The 15,802-nt window shown below is 32.2% G+C and overlaps 1 protein-coding gene across 2 annotated transcripts in view; it reads right to left on the bottom strand.

Moving 5' to 3' along the window:
• The window catches only part of LOC126737949 (uncharacterized), a 541,322-nt gene that overhangs the window by 99,781 nt on the left and 425,739 nt on the right, over window positions 1-15,802 (bottom strand). The window lies entirely within an intron of this gene.

Below are 15,802 nucleotides of genomic sequence, written 5' to 3'. Positions count from 1 at the left end.
TAGTTGTAATCGGTTTATTTTTTAATAAGATAAATGTGACTAATCTTACGTGTGCATTAGACCGTTAAAATCCAAAATCTCGAGGCGAAAAATCCGGATTTTATATTTTTTAGCGGTAAATAGTAAAATGTCGGAAACCAATTTGTTAGGATAAAGAGCTCCAGACCTACGTAATCCCGCATTTAATAGGGAAAAGGCGGTTTATAGCCAAGCTCTGACGACTGGAAACGTTTATGCACCACGTTTGTTGGCTTGACATTCGGCTTTTGTATTAAGGTTTTAAGGGCGTTAAGCCAATCAACTATTTGTTTGAATCTAGCGTAAAATGGCTCGTAATAGTCTTTTAAGAGTTCAAATATTACTGCGTTAAATTCTTATGATAGAACCTAATTCTGGTTGTCTAAAATAAGACTAATTTTATCATTTACCTATCCCAACATTACCTCGTGAAAAAAGTGAAGAGTCCTCTCAAAAGTGGAAAGGGTCTGGTGCGTTCCTAGATATCAATCACGTGTATGAAGCTTATATTGTTAAAATCGTATGTCGGCCATCTTGCTTGGCAAAATTGACAGGAGCTGACAGAAATGACGTTGACATTGACTGATCACTGAACATCATTTGAGTTTGTTATTGATTTCAATGTATGCGGGAAGCGTGGCTGAGATTGTTTTAATGATGCCTCATGCTATTTTAAATCAATAACTTTTTTCCTAAAAAGTTATTATCAATTAATATTTTAATTGATTTGCAGCAATTCCAGGTGTCCCGTAAGAAAGTGTGATTTTATTTATTATCCTTATTTTTTTGTATCCTCAATTTTTAATCTGTAACAAATCAAATTCAGTTGGTTTCAATCAAGATGTTTGATCTTTCAAATATTTAATTTCTTTAACTTGATTGTTATAAACATACATGTTACAAAGTGTCTGGCCTCTCATTTCCTTTCGACAATTAAAAATTTGATTAAAATTTTCATGTAAGTATCCTTTATGTAAGAATGGTTCAGATATATAGTAATAAAAGATTTTTCAATTTCCTTCAGTCACCATTACAAGAAAAATGTGGAGAGAGATATGCATTGTAAATTTTATAAAGACTTTGAGCTATAGAATTTGTTCTGATCAGTTCTCTCCACGAAATTTTAATAACGCTGATACTGCTGGCTTTATACTACAATACATATTTATTTAAAAATTTGTTTTGTCATTATTTTTCACATGAATCATTCAGAGAATTTATTTATAAGGTTTGCTCTGCCTATTTTTTTATTTTATTTTATGCTCATATTATAGCACTTCCTATGTTCAGTGAGACTCGACATAGGTATAGAGACTAACAGAGCTAAGCACCCAGAATGGATTAGAGTGAATGTTTTTCTTATAACTTGTTTTTTTTTTTCTGTAGGCATTTGTCTTTGAATTAAGTTTTTTTTTTCAATATTATAGTTCCAAGTTATGTTGTTAGTATTATCGGAGACCAACAAATATACAGGGTGTTTAGAAACCAAACAGAAAGGTGAATAGGTGAGGCTACTGGCTATTTAAAACGCATAGTATTTTTTTGTTTTTCCTCAAATTTAAGGAGTAATATATTTTTTCCTTTTTTTTATTAGATTTTCCCCGTTTTTTCTACTTTAACCTTCAATTTTTTTTTTAATTCTTGACCAATAGGACGCACAATTAATTTTATTTTAAAGACTAATGTTGTCTCATTCAGATTTATGTAATAACTGAGAAAAATATTTAAAGAGAAACTAATAGTGGAGTAACAAACTTCCTTAAATCATTAGAAAAAAAATTTACGTCAACTTTACAATGGAAAAAATAATAATAAAAAAAAGTTGCGGGGTTTTAAAATGTGTTAAAAAACTTCTCTAGTTGCCACATGTAACAAAAATAATCAGGTAACTTACGAAAAACAAATAGGTTTGTCTTCAAGGACGCGTGAACCAATTTCTTGAAAGCAACCTAATTGAGCAGGTATAAACTTATGCCTCTTTCTAACACAGCTAAATCTGTTACACTATAATCTCCTTTATCATTCAGCAACACTCCCTTTGTGCCCCGCTACCTTAAATTGTTACCTGTCACTAACCATAATACGAGTATTATTTATTCGAGACTTGTCTTTCTCCGCTACTTCACGTATTTTTAACTCCGCTCTACGCATCTTGTTGTTGTTGTTCATTTTACTTAACTTTGTTTTATTGTTACTGTTGCCTACTATGGCTGGTGCCTTTATAAAAGATGAGTACGCCGATATCCTAATGGCATATGATAGAGCTGATGGAAATGGACGAGAAGCAAAAAGAATTTACCAAGAGCGATTTCCCAATAGACGCCAACCTAATCGTCATAATTTTGAAACGACCTTTAGACGCTTAAGAGAAGCTGGTAGCTAAATCGCCGTGAACCTGGAGTTTGCAGACAACGTAATGTTGCTGATGACGAACGAATTCTGGAAGCTTTTGACGAAGATCCCACAATAAGCATCCGGACTGTAGCTGCCAATCTAAACCTAAGTGTATGGAAGGTCTGGTCTGTTCTTCATGCCAACGGAAAACATCCCTTTCATTACACTACCGTGCAAGATCTTGAAGAAAACGACTACCAAAGACGCATTCAGTTTTGCCGCCTCCTGCTACATATGGACGTGGATAACCACGATTTCTTAAAAAACTTATTGTGGACAGATGAATCCAAGTTTTCAAGGGAGAGAATTACCAACTTTCATAATTTGCATTATTGGGCCCCAAAAGAAGAAAACCCAAAAATGAAGAAAGTCGTGTCCTTTCAAAGGAAATTCTCAGTAAACGTTTGGGCAGGCCTAATTGGTAATACCCTTATTGGTCCACATTATTTACCGGATAATTTGAATGGGGATAATTATCTAGATTTTTTATTAAATGATCTGCCCGAACTCTTGAACGGGGTTCCAAATTTTCTCATTGAAGATCAAATGACGTTCCAACACGATGGGTGCCCAGCGCACTGGAGATTGGCGATCCGGGAGCACCTAGACAATGCATTTCCCAATTGGATTGGCAGAGATGGCCCTATCCCATGGCCTGCAAGATCACCGGACTTGACGTCGCTTGATTTTTACGTCTGGGGCCGGGCAAAAGTATGTATTTCGAACCTATAAATACAAGGGAACAATTGATAGGAAAAATTAATGACGCTTTTGTAATAATGAGACGGGAACTAACATTACAGTATACCACAAGAGAAATAAGAAAGCGATGTTACGCGTGTATTAGAAATAATGGCCATCAATTTGAGCAAGACTTATAAATAAACGATTTGAAGTAAAAAATATGTTTTTTTTTAATCAACCTGTAAAGGAAAGGGTCATTGAAACGAAAGGGCACAATAGCTTTAGCTGTTTTAGAACGGTGAAAGAGATAGCGCAACAGATTTAGCAGTGTTGGAAAGAGACATAGGTTTGTTTATACCTGCTCAATTAGGTTGCTTTCAAGAAATTGGTTCACGCGTCCTTGAAGACAAACTTATTTGTTTTAGTTACGTTATTTGTTAAGTTACCTAATTATTTTTGTTACATGTGGCACATCGTTAGAAAGACTATTAACTAGAGAAGTTTTTTAACACATTTTAAAACCACACAACTTTTTTTATTATTATTTTTTCCATTGTAAAGTTGACGTAACATTTTTTCTATTGATTTGAGGAAGTTTGTTACTCCACTTAGTTTCTCTTTAAATATTTTTCTCAGTTATTACCTAAATCTGAATGAGACATTATTAGTCTATAAAATAAAATTAATTGTGCGCTATTTTGGTCAAAAATAAAAAAAAAATGATGGTTAAAGTAAAAAAACGGGGAAAATCTAATAAAAAAAATATTACTCCTTAAATTTGAGGAAAAACAAAAAAATACTATGTGTTTTAAATAGCCAGTAACCTCACCTATTCACCATTTCCGTTTGGCTGCTCACCTTCCAAACACCCTATATACTATGTATGTGATATATGCCATGCTATAAGTTGTTTTCATTTTCAAAGAGTTTATTTGGTATTGCAGATAGATATATTGTTTTTTTCGATAATACTCTGTTATAGAATTTTTAATTAGTTTTTAGAATATGTTTAATTTTTCTTTAAGAAACAGAAAGAAATAAATATTAAATAAAGAATTCTCACAGAAGTGAAATTTAGATTTTTTTTACAAAGAAGATTATTATAAATTTTTATGAAATATTTAGTTTAGGTGTAGTTATATTTTATGTATGTATTTTTTTGCTTTTTATGTCTGGATCTGGCATGTTTTGTTTTTAAATCTCTTTTAGTAATATAGATTATGTATTCTTTTAACTTGTGTAGGTTTAGTACATGGATGTTAGTACTTATGTCATTAGTCTTAAGTATTATCTTAATTGTCTGCTAGCTTAACTATATACTTTATAAAATGTTCTTTTTTTTGAGTCACAATGTTGAAGACTAGAATCTGCACTGTAGAAATTTGAAGTTGTCGGACTTTTATTTGCATGTATAGTTTTGTACTACACTTATAAATATTTTGTGTATTGTATTTTTGCAAATAAAAAACATTTATTATTAATATATTATTATCCTCTATAGAATCTGTTTGTGTTAGTAAAATAGGGATATTATTAACCTAATAGTAATGTCTTTACATGTATGATAAGAAAATAACATAACAATCTTCATATATATAAATATTTTCTAATCTGTTTGGGTTGGCATAGTTCAGTGCAAATAATACAAAGCATGAAAATAGCAACAAAATACTTTTTTAGATAAATTCTAATTTATATAATATCTGTTATAAAGAATTATTGTATATTATGTGTATAATTTGAATTTTATTTTATTTTTTATTATATATCATTTTTCAGGAAAATTAAATAATAAATGTATTAAAGAAAAATATTGTTTTATTGTATTTATAACTGATTATTGAAGTACATTGACTCATTTAGATATGTATGTGAAATAATGCTGAAGAATTTTATTTTATCCTTATCAATATCTGATGCTAACACCTAATCAAAAAGTAACCTTTATGATTAGGTGTTTGCTTTGGATATTGCGATTAAATAATAACATAAGATTTCTTATTGAATGAAATTTGAATTTTCGCGCCTTAATTTGGTCACGCCTTTCTACCATTTTGATTGGTCCAATTAGTTACGTCAAACTGGGAAGTTAGTTACAATAGTTTCCGTTGCCAAGCGAGAGGACGCTAGCAGATTTGTCAGGAGAATTTCGATCAGTTTGTATGTAACCACCACTTCTCCATATATTTGTGTCGACAGCCTATTAAATTATTTAAACAGAATTTGTCTATACAAGCAGACTTATGCTGACGACTTGGTAATCCTTTGTAGTCAAATGGTGCCTTTCGGAGAGCCTAAGGATCAATCCCAAAAAGCCAGAGTTTCTACTTTTCACGAGGAGATGTATTTTTCTAATTGTGTAATATATTATGTCTCCTGGTACGATTACGCAGTCATCTTGGTGATCTATCGGCTGGTGACACTGGTTTAGTAAAACTCTGCTTTCAGGCCGTAGAGAAATGTATTGCCAATGTTTTGTAACTCATATCGAAGGTAGAGAGGAGTGACAGAACTCCAATTCTAAACAAGAGGATCATGGTATACAGATGGCTTCAGAATGAACAATAGAGCTCGTGCCGCTGTGAGGCCCCGGGACATACTTGCTAGGAGAGCTCGCTACTGTCCAGGCTAAAGTCTTCGCTGTATTAAAATGCGGTTAGAAAATTCTAAATTGCTCGAATCCCATTAGAACCATTACGTCCGAAAAGGTCGGCTGCAGGATTCAGGTGCTTGCCTGGGTGCTTGCTTACTCAGGTTTTACTGAAAACGAGGAAACGGACTTCCTTTCTAGGCTGGGATCTGCGAAAAAGGCTGGTAGGCTATAATTTGAATAGCCAAATATGTGCCTGTTGCATTAATAACGAGTCTACTGAATTACCGAATAAATACTGAAAACCGCTGCAGAATAGTACCTGGTATTAGACAGCAAGATACACATAGTCGAGTCCTCTGCTTATCTCACCATACAACTACTGCGCTTAAAAAGATGCATAATTTAGCTACCGACAGGTCTATTAACTGGAAACTGACATTTAAAACGTCATCTCCTCTCTGGATCAGAACTACCGTTTACTCAGCGACATTACATTTTTTAAACCAGAGTGCTTTGTTGGTTTTCTTAATGCTATTGGCCTTTGGTAACCCTTCGTGGGGCACGACGGGTTTTTTAGGAGACCTATTATCTCAGTTATGTATTTTTCTTATAATTGTTGAAAATTCTTATATGTACAGGGTGGCCATTTGAAAACGAAACAGAGCCTATTTTGGGTTCCTCAGAACATTTGCGAAAAAATCCTCGGACCCGTCAATTTTTGATTCAAGGGGGAACCTTTTTTTTGCCAGTTTCGCCTGCCTGAGGGCAAAGCCCTAGCGGGGGTGACAAGGGCCCCCAAAATTTTAAATGGAACGGGGTGATGAATGAATCGAGTGATACCTTATTTTGAAGGTATTTTTATGTGGATTATAACCCTAAAGTTTTAAATCGTTACTATTTGCCTAGTCGATATAGGGGCTAATAAAAGTTACACCAAACTTTCACCAAACGGGCACCAGTAAAATGAATATTGTCCCTGACGTGAGGAAAAGTGTCAATAAATCAGTGACAGTCGATATTTGAAAACAAGTATGAATTATTGAATCGACGAGAAAATAGATATAAATATTTAATATAACTTCATCGTTATATTAAATAAAATTTTAGATAAAAAAAAATGTTAACGTGTCTTACTTTGAATGTATGGTTATGAGATTGATAAAATGAAAAAAAAAAAACATTTCTTGTATTCGGTTGTACGTTAGATTTGACAAAGCCTTATAACAGATTGTTTGCTGGTGGCTGGTGTTACCTGAACCGAAAATGTGGTAATTTTGCAATTAGATTTAATTGAATAATTCAAGATTCGCTTATTAAAATTTTTTAAAACTTTGCACGAGTGTTTGCCAGATTGGTTTCTTCAAAAAGTTATCTAACATTTTTTCTGTAAAATATACAGGGAAGCCAATAATTGCCCCCTTAAAATTTACATGGGATTTCCTATGTTCCGCTCGGCGACGCACCACCCGGTATATAAGACAGATAGATAGCTCTATAATTTTGTCATTTACACTAAACGGGGGTTCAGTGTTAGAATGAACACTTTTCCAGGTAAAACTTCTAAATCTTGTTAAAACGATGTCATGATTGACTTATGGAAGCCAATTACGTTACTAATATCTACCATATCAACTTTCAACTTCTAGATTATCATTTATTTAATTATTTATTTACTTATTTATTTCCACATTGAAATGCTCTTTACTTTGGTAATTAGTGGAGAATAAAATATTATATTTTTTTGTCAATACATTTTGTTATTCTTTCTTACATTGAACAGGCCATTAACATTGAAAGGCCTTTCAATATTTTAAGGTTATTGGGAATCAAGTTTCATTTTAACTGACAACAACAAAGAGATTTTGAATTGAACTAAATTGAACTGATAATTGTTCATTCAATTATCGATGACAGTCAATATCAAATAATTTAGAATTATAAACTTCCTGATGTTAAAAGAGATATTAAGTTCATTTCTTTACCATTCAATAATTCTTAATAATTAATATGAAAATTAAGAATATCTTCAATAAATACCACTCAAAATAACCAATTTATTATAAACTTGAAAACAAAATAGAATAAGAAGTAGTATAACATTGATATATAATCAGAAAGTGATGCTTCCGATTGTTCATATGTAGGACGTTTTTGTAGACCCCTAAAAGCACTCATACTTGAGCACTTATGCAAACCCTTTTCTGCATTTAGTGAACATATAAGATTTCAAAGTTTTCTTAAGATATTCTTTTTACCATTATATGGAAAGTTTGGATGGAACGAGGATTACGAAACGGTACATACCTGTAAACAGATTTGTAAAGTGAAATATGAATAGTTAAATGAACTAAACTAAAGAGAAGTTTTATGTACGTTTTTCGCTTTCTTATGTTTTATAATAATCAATTACTCAGTTGCTAATATAAGATTTTATATATAGAAATCTCAAGGTAATTTCTCACAAAGCCAAAATAATAATAATAATAATAATAATAATAATAATAATAATAATAATAATAATAATAATAATAATAATAATAATAATAGAAAAGATATTGGCCAACTCACCGCCTACATTCAAGGACAAAGAAACAGTAAGTTAACCAAGTAAGTTGAGAGTGTTATGCGGCAAAACAAATCCCATGCCACATATAACCCTCCCAATCATAATATAGCAGAAGTTTTAGACACTCAAACAAAAACTAAGCGTTGCTGCACAACGACTTCGAAGATAAAAAGAATCTAACCTTAGGAAAACATCCTGTTAATAAGCTGTTTCACAACAACGAGAAACAGTTTTATCGGAGGCTTAGAAATGTCACCAATAACGACAGCGGTAAACCACTATCTAAACGACAAGTCAGGGAGTTTTGGGAGTCAATCTGGTCCGTACCTACAACTCATAATGTCGAAGCACCCTGGATACAAAAAGAGATTGACAGAATGGAAGAACTAAGACCAATGGACGAGCCGATAATATCTCCTGAGCTGTTGAGGCAGATAGTGGAGAATTCCTTCAACTGGAAAGCAGCTGGTAACGACCGAATTCATAGGAGGGCATAATTGTAGGAATCCGTACCTCGGTTCGGTATGTGAGTTCGGCTAGTTCCGTGGTGTTTTTGTTTTTCGCCCGTTCGTTCACCAAAAAGTGTGGTTAGTGGTTAGATCATAATCTTATCATGTTTATTCTTTTTACGTATTTTACCTCAATTTGGTGAATTTTGATTATTGCTTTATTTAGTCGAAAATCAGTTTTGCACTGATTTATAACTGAGTATTGTCCAGTTTTGTATCATAAGTTTGGCGTATGTCTTTGATCCTGGGGGATATCAAAATATCAAGGTATTTTGTGCTTTTGTACTGTATTTAACTCGGTATATAAATTAAAAATGTAAGTACAACAACATTATATTTTCTTTTCTGCACTTGTCTGACTTGCCTATCTACTTATACATATAATTTCTTTTAAATTTTGGACCCTAGTAGTATGAGATATCTCTATTATTATTCTTGGGCTTGGGAATTAGTTAAGTTTATTTAATTTTCTTTATGAACGGGCAAAGCCCAATCTAAATACAAACAATATAAATACAAAAAGTAATTACTTTAAATACTAGCATCACATTTATAACAATAACAGTAATAATAATAAACACTTTTCAAGTTTTCATGCAAATATGTACATTTCAGGGTTTAAGACAGACGTTTATGTTTAACAAATCTAACAATAAAATACAATTAAAATTTACATTATTACCAGTTTCAAGAAAAGAACAGACACAATGACGTTATCAAAGGACAATAAATTGCCGGTGAACATAGAAAACTAAAAAGAGTCATTTATAAGCTCATAAGCTGTCTAGCTAAGTTATACTACTCATTGGGTACCTACTAAAATTTCCTTAATATTTTGCTAATAGTTTTTAGCTTCATCCATCCTATACAATTTTGTAGGATATTGTAAATAAGTTTTTTATAACTTAAGACAGATTCCCAAGAATAATAATGCCGAGAATAATACATATATTTATTACGGTGAAAAGAAAATCACAAGCTTGTGGACAGGGTTTTTTATTCCCAAATTTTTATAAAATACATTTTTTTTATAACACTTTGGAAATAAAAAACCTGTCCACAAGCTCGTGATTTTCTTTCCACCGTAATTCATCAATGGACATGATTTGAGCAAACTAACATATATATTTATTTTACAAATCTAGGTATACAGGCAGCTAGTATACAGCAATGTGCAGCCCTGACCGAACATTTTAAACAGAGAGACGGAAGACCAGGACAGAGTACGTAGCGGTGCGGCGCGCGCGACCCGCTTGATAATTCCTTCTATCTCTCTTTATTAAACGTTTGGTCTGGGCTGCACACCCCTGTATACATAGTTCACGTATTACATAATACCCAATGTAGGTATTTTTTATATTTCAGTTCTCGAGAGACACCCATATATGTATTGTGCTTAAGTTAATAAGTACCATGCCTAAAAATCCTATCCTGTGCTTGGAACCCCATTGTGAGAAATTCTTTTCTACACAATCAAGTTTAAATCGACACAGAAAAAACATTCATGGATTATCATCTGCTATAATAGAGTATGGCAGCAATGTTAGAAAATATAAGTGCTTAGATGAAGGGTGTAATAATATATATTTTAAATTTAACAGTGATCTTCGGCATCATCTTTCTAAAACTCATAATCAACCAGAGTTTAGGCAGTTTTCATTAACAACACACCAAACATATGTAGGTAATGTAATAGTACTAATTTGCATCATGTAGGTATACAAATTTATGTATTTTTCTCATTACAGACTTTCGAAGATGGTTGCAAAATGAATGCAAACTATTGCAAGTGGAATATTTTAAAAATACTGGTGCTAAAAAGGCTTGTGAAGGATATGAAAATATATACCTAGAGTGTGTACGATCAGGTAACTTATTTTTCGATCTTAAAAAGCATTATTTTAAATTTGTTTTATAATTATAGGCATTAATCGAAGGATCACTTCCAATCGCAAAAGAGCATCAAAAAGTCAAGGTACTGCCAAAATAAATTATGGATGTACAAGCCAAATTATAGTAAAAAGAAATATAGAAACTGATGAATGTGTGGCCAACTATTTTAAAAAACATTATGGGCACGAAAAAGAAATACAGTATTTGAAGATTCCAGAGTCAGATCGGCAGAGTATAGCCTCAAAACTACTTTTAGGAGTACCCCCTTCCAAGTAAGATGATAACATAATGTTTTTATTGCTATTTTTAATTATCACATTTTTTAAAAGAATTTTAGAATCTGTAAGAGACAACATTGAAGGCCCTGAACTAAGTAGGATTGATTTACTCTCACTGCAAGACATTCATAATGTGAAAAACTCTTTTAAAATTAATATTATGGAAGGATGTTACCATCAAACAGATTCTGAGAGTATTCGAATATGGGTTGAGAAATGCAAGGCAGGACAAAATAATCCAATAATTTTTTATAAACCACAAAATTCGGTATGTCCAGATTCTATGTTAAATCCAGAAGATTTCTGTTTAATTTTTATAAATCAGACACAAAAGGATCTGGCAAAGAAATTTGGACATCATGCAATTTCTATAGACAGCACCCATGGGCTTAATGCTTATGATTTTGAGCTTACAACAGTTTTGATAATTGATGACTTCAAGCAAGGTTTTCCCATTGCATTTATGTTTACCAACCGAAAAGACACCCTTATTTTTACACTGTTTTTTCAGAAAATAAAAGAATCAGTTGGAGTCATAAATACGCAAACATTTATGACAGATATTACTCCTATTTTTTACAATGCTTGGTGTGTTATCATGGGTCCGGTAGGTAAACAGATTTATTGCTCTTGGCATTTAGATCGCGCCTGGCGCAACAATTTAAATAAAATTAGGGATATTGAGACAAGGAAATGGGTGTACAAGTCTTTAAAATATATTCAGCAAATTAAAAGTATTGACGAATTTAACAGTTCTTTATTAAATTTTAAGAACGCAGTTTTGCAAAATGACTTATCTAAAGAATTTGGACAATATTTTTTAAATAATTACTATCACATTCCTACAAAGTGGGCCTATTGTTATAGGGTGATGGCAGGAATCAATACCAATATGCACCTTGAGGCAATGCATAAAGTCATTAAATACACATACCTTAATGCAAAAAAAATTAAACGCCTTGACAAAACTGTACATGTTTTGGTAAAGTTTTTGCGAGATAAAACACTCGACAGACTTATTAAATTAATCAAGGGAAAAAATACAAGTCACACAACTCAGATTCATGCGAGACATAGGTCAGCATTAGCCTCGAAATATGAAATTAAAAAGATTGCAACTGACTCTTGGCAATTAACATCAAAACAAAGACCTTATCGTGAACATATCGTACAAAAAGTATTAGACAATATTTGTTGTGGCATTCAATGTAATTTTTGTAAAATTTGTATTCACACGTATGAATGCTCATGTACTGAATATACTATACAAACGGTTATGTGTAAACACATACATACCATAAACCTGAATTTTGATAAAAATATGACCTGGACTGTCTCCTTAAATGCAACTGAAGAAATGCAAAATTTAACGGCAAATATTTCTGTCGCTCCAAATGAACAAAATTTAACTTTATTAAAAGAAGGTACCATATCATCATTACTAGAAGCTTTAAAGGATCTTCAATCTAATGAGTACACAGAAACCCAATATAAATGTATTCAGGAACACTTAAATGCCATAAAGTCGACGACTACGTTGACTTCTCAAATAGAAGAATTTCATCAAAAAGGAGAACAATTGATTCGTAATGCCAATATTGAGAAACAACTTAATTTTTATACTACCAAGAAAAAAAGGAAGTTACAAGATAATTCAATTCAGAAGCCAAGTCAAGATGAAATTGATGTGATAAAGGAATTGATTTTCGGAGATCTGGTTGTATCTAGAAATACAGAAAATGACCATTTATATTGACAATTATGTATATTTAATAACATTGTCTTGATATAGCTAATATTATAATGAAAGCAATAAAATTACCTATACATAATTTTACACAGTGTCTCTATATAGTTTTTGGGTTCTAATATACAGTCTGTCCAAAATTGGTGATGCATGTATAGCTATCTAGCTATCTTCTAATTATAAATTTCGATCTTCTAATTTAATATCTTCTCCTCATTATAATTTTAAACGCAATATAAATGAAAATAAATAAATAATCTCGTTAATAAATTTAAGTAGATATAATAATGTACCTACCTATTAATATAAAATTAAGCAAAATAAAATGCTGCAAATGCATTTTATTGTCTTAATACAATAAAATTATTTCATTATATTATTACAGGAAAGAAAAACTTAATCCGTAGCTAATTTTATACTTGATTAGTTTAAAGAATAAAAATGGTTCTATTTCATTTTTAAACCATATAATTATTGTTATTGAATGCTAGATACCTTCATGTTATCATGTACCTGCATGAGTTATATTGGTACAATCTTTAATTTTATTTTATTTTTTAACTTTTAATAATTATCTTATACATATTAATATTATATATATATAATATGTAGACATCTTTTAAAACATCACAAACGTATATACCTAACGCACATTTAGTTACATTTCCATTCTTTCCCACGGAAAAATCCCCAATAAGTCCGTATTAAAGTATTAATAAAAAATTTAAATATGCTATTTATCAATTTTTATCCTTCATTATTTATTCGAAATCAATTTGCGCAGGCGCTTGTTCCGTACCGAACCGAGCCGACGAAAAACCCGAGTGTGTGCCGAATCGCGGTACAGATTCCTACATTTAAGCCCTCCTCGAATTCATAACTTTTGGTACAAACGATTTAAATGCACTCATACATATTTAGGTCGTCATTTCAACAGATTTTTGCAGGAACCAACCACAATACCAACTTACATTGCGCAAGGACTAACATATTTGCTGCCAAAAGATAACGATACCGAAAATCCTGCAAAATATAGGCCTATCACCTGCCTGCCTACAATCTATATACTGCTTACAGCAAGCATTGCAAAAATAATTTATAAGCACTGCGAAGACCACGGAATTATCGCTCTAGAACAAAAGTGCTGCATTAAGAGGTCTCAAGGATGTAAAGAACAATTACTTATAGACTTATAAGTAATTGTTCATAGTAATATGAACAATAGTAATATGAAATAGTAATATAGACTTATAGAGCACAAGAAAATAAAGCAGAACCTCCAAAAGGAATATATCAATCGTCTTAAGCAAATTTTAAAAATTAAACTGAATGGTAAGAACATGATTAAAGCGGTTAATACCTACGCTATCCCTGTCTTAACGTATTTTCTTGGAGTCATTAGGTGGACAAAAACTGATATAGAGAAGATTGAGAGGAAGATCAGAATAACCCTCACGACGTTTCGAGCACACCACCCTCAGTCAGCCATCGAAAGACTTACACTTCCCAGATCCAAGGGTGGCAGAGGACTAACTGATATTTCTTTTCTCTTCAAAAAACAAGTAGCAGATCTTCAGAAATACTTCCTCACTATGAGGGAAACCTCTTCTCTTCATAGAGCAGTGGTACTAGCGGATAACGGATGAATCTCCGTGCAGGTATAGCAGAACACATTACTGTAACAAGATCAGAGCACACAGCCTTTAAAATTAATACATAGAAGCAGAAGGTAATACACGGAAAGCAACCTCACGAACTTAATGCCGAACATGTCGATTATGAAACGTCGAACTACTGGTTGCCTCGTGGAGATCTATTTCCTGAAACTGAAGGCTTTATAATGGCTATACAAGACCAAGTGATGGCTACAAGAAATTACCTTAAGTACATTACTTAAGATGAGAAAGTAACCGACGATCGATGTAGAAAATGCCTGCGCGTACCGGAGACAATTCAACATATAACATCAGGATACACATCTCTATTAGCTGCCGAATATCTGCACCGACATACCTCTGTGGCAAAAAATATTCATATCAAGAACTGGCAAAACTTTATCATCTAATTGGCGAAACTTGCCCCTATTACCAGTACAAACCAGAAACTGTACTTGAAAATGACGACTTTCGCCTCTAATGGGACAGAACTGTTTTGACCGGTAGGACGCTGACTTCAAACAGACTAGGTATAATCTTAATAAATAAAGCCCAAAAGAAAAGCTTTCTAATTGACATAGCAGTGCCAAATACCAATAATGTCCTAGAAACGACGCACACTAAACTTGCTAAACACGCAGATCTAGCTCACGAGATAAAACAACAATGGAGGCAACATTACATTATGTATATATACTCCCTCTAGTTATTTCATCCTCTGGAATTATCTCTTTAACACTGTCCAAAAACCTTAACGCATTGGGTCTTTCCTCCTGGACGATTGTCACTATACAGAAATCTGTTATACTTAATACATGCAACATTGTTCGAAAGTTCCTAAATCTACCATAGCAAAATTCATCTTGCCTTCAGGCCGATGAAATTGACAACACCGCTATCACCGACCTAAAACAGAAAAATAATAATAATATTACCACAAAAAGAATATTCTAGCGATTTTTAAGTGACCTAAATAAATAAACTCCGTTTGGTAAGAAAAAAAATCTCTTTCGAAGTTATAGCACGTTGAAAATAATTTACACATTTATCTAAGCTTCGTTTTAAAAGAAAGGGAAAATATAATCTGCTAATTAATTTTTTTTTTAAAACGATAATTAAATGATGCTGCTTTTAGACTTTTGAAATCAGAAGGTATATTATAGTATATGTAAAAATTATTTAGTAAATAAACTTTATTATGCAAGGGTGGATAGTAAGCTATTAAACTCTAGGTTTAAGGAATGAACGTCGGATCTATATTTAATAACTGTATTTTATTGGAGTTAAGGTGACTAAAAGCGATATCATAAAAAAAAACTTAAAAACATACTCTAATCAATTTAGCTCTCATAATCCATTGTAAACTACATTTACATTATAACATTTATGACGAGTATTTTATATGCCATCAAACCATTTACACTAAAATTAGTACACCTACTAAAGTTACATTAATTCATTTTCC

The sequence above is a fragment of the Anthonomus grandis genome, chromosome 1 (genome assembly GCF_022605725.1).
Source record: "Anthonomus grandis grandis chromosome 1, icAntGran1.3, whole genome shotgun sequence".
Lineage (NCBI taxonomy): Eukaryota > Metazoa > Arthropoda > Insecta > Coleoptera > Curculionidae > Anthonomus > Anthonomus grandis.
The sequence above is the reverse complement of the archived record's forward strand: the minus strand, read 5'-3'. Positions and strand labels throughout refer to the sequence as shown.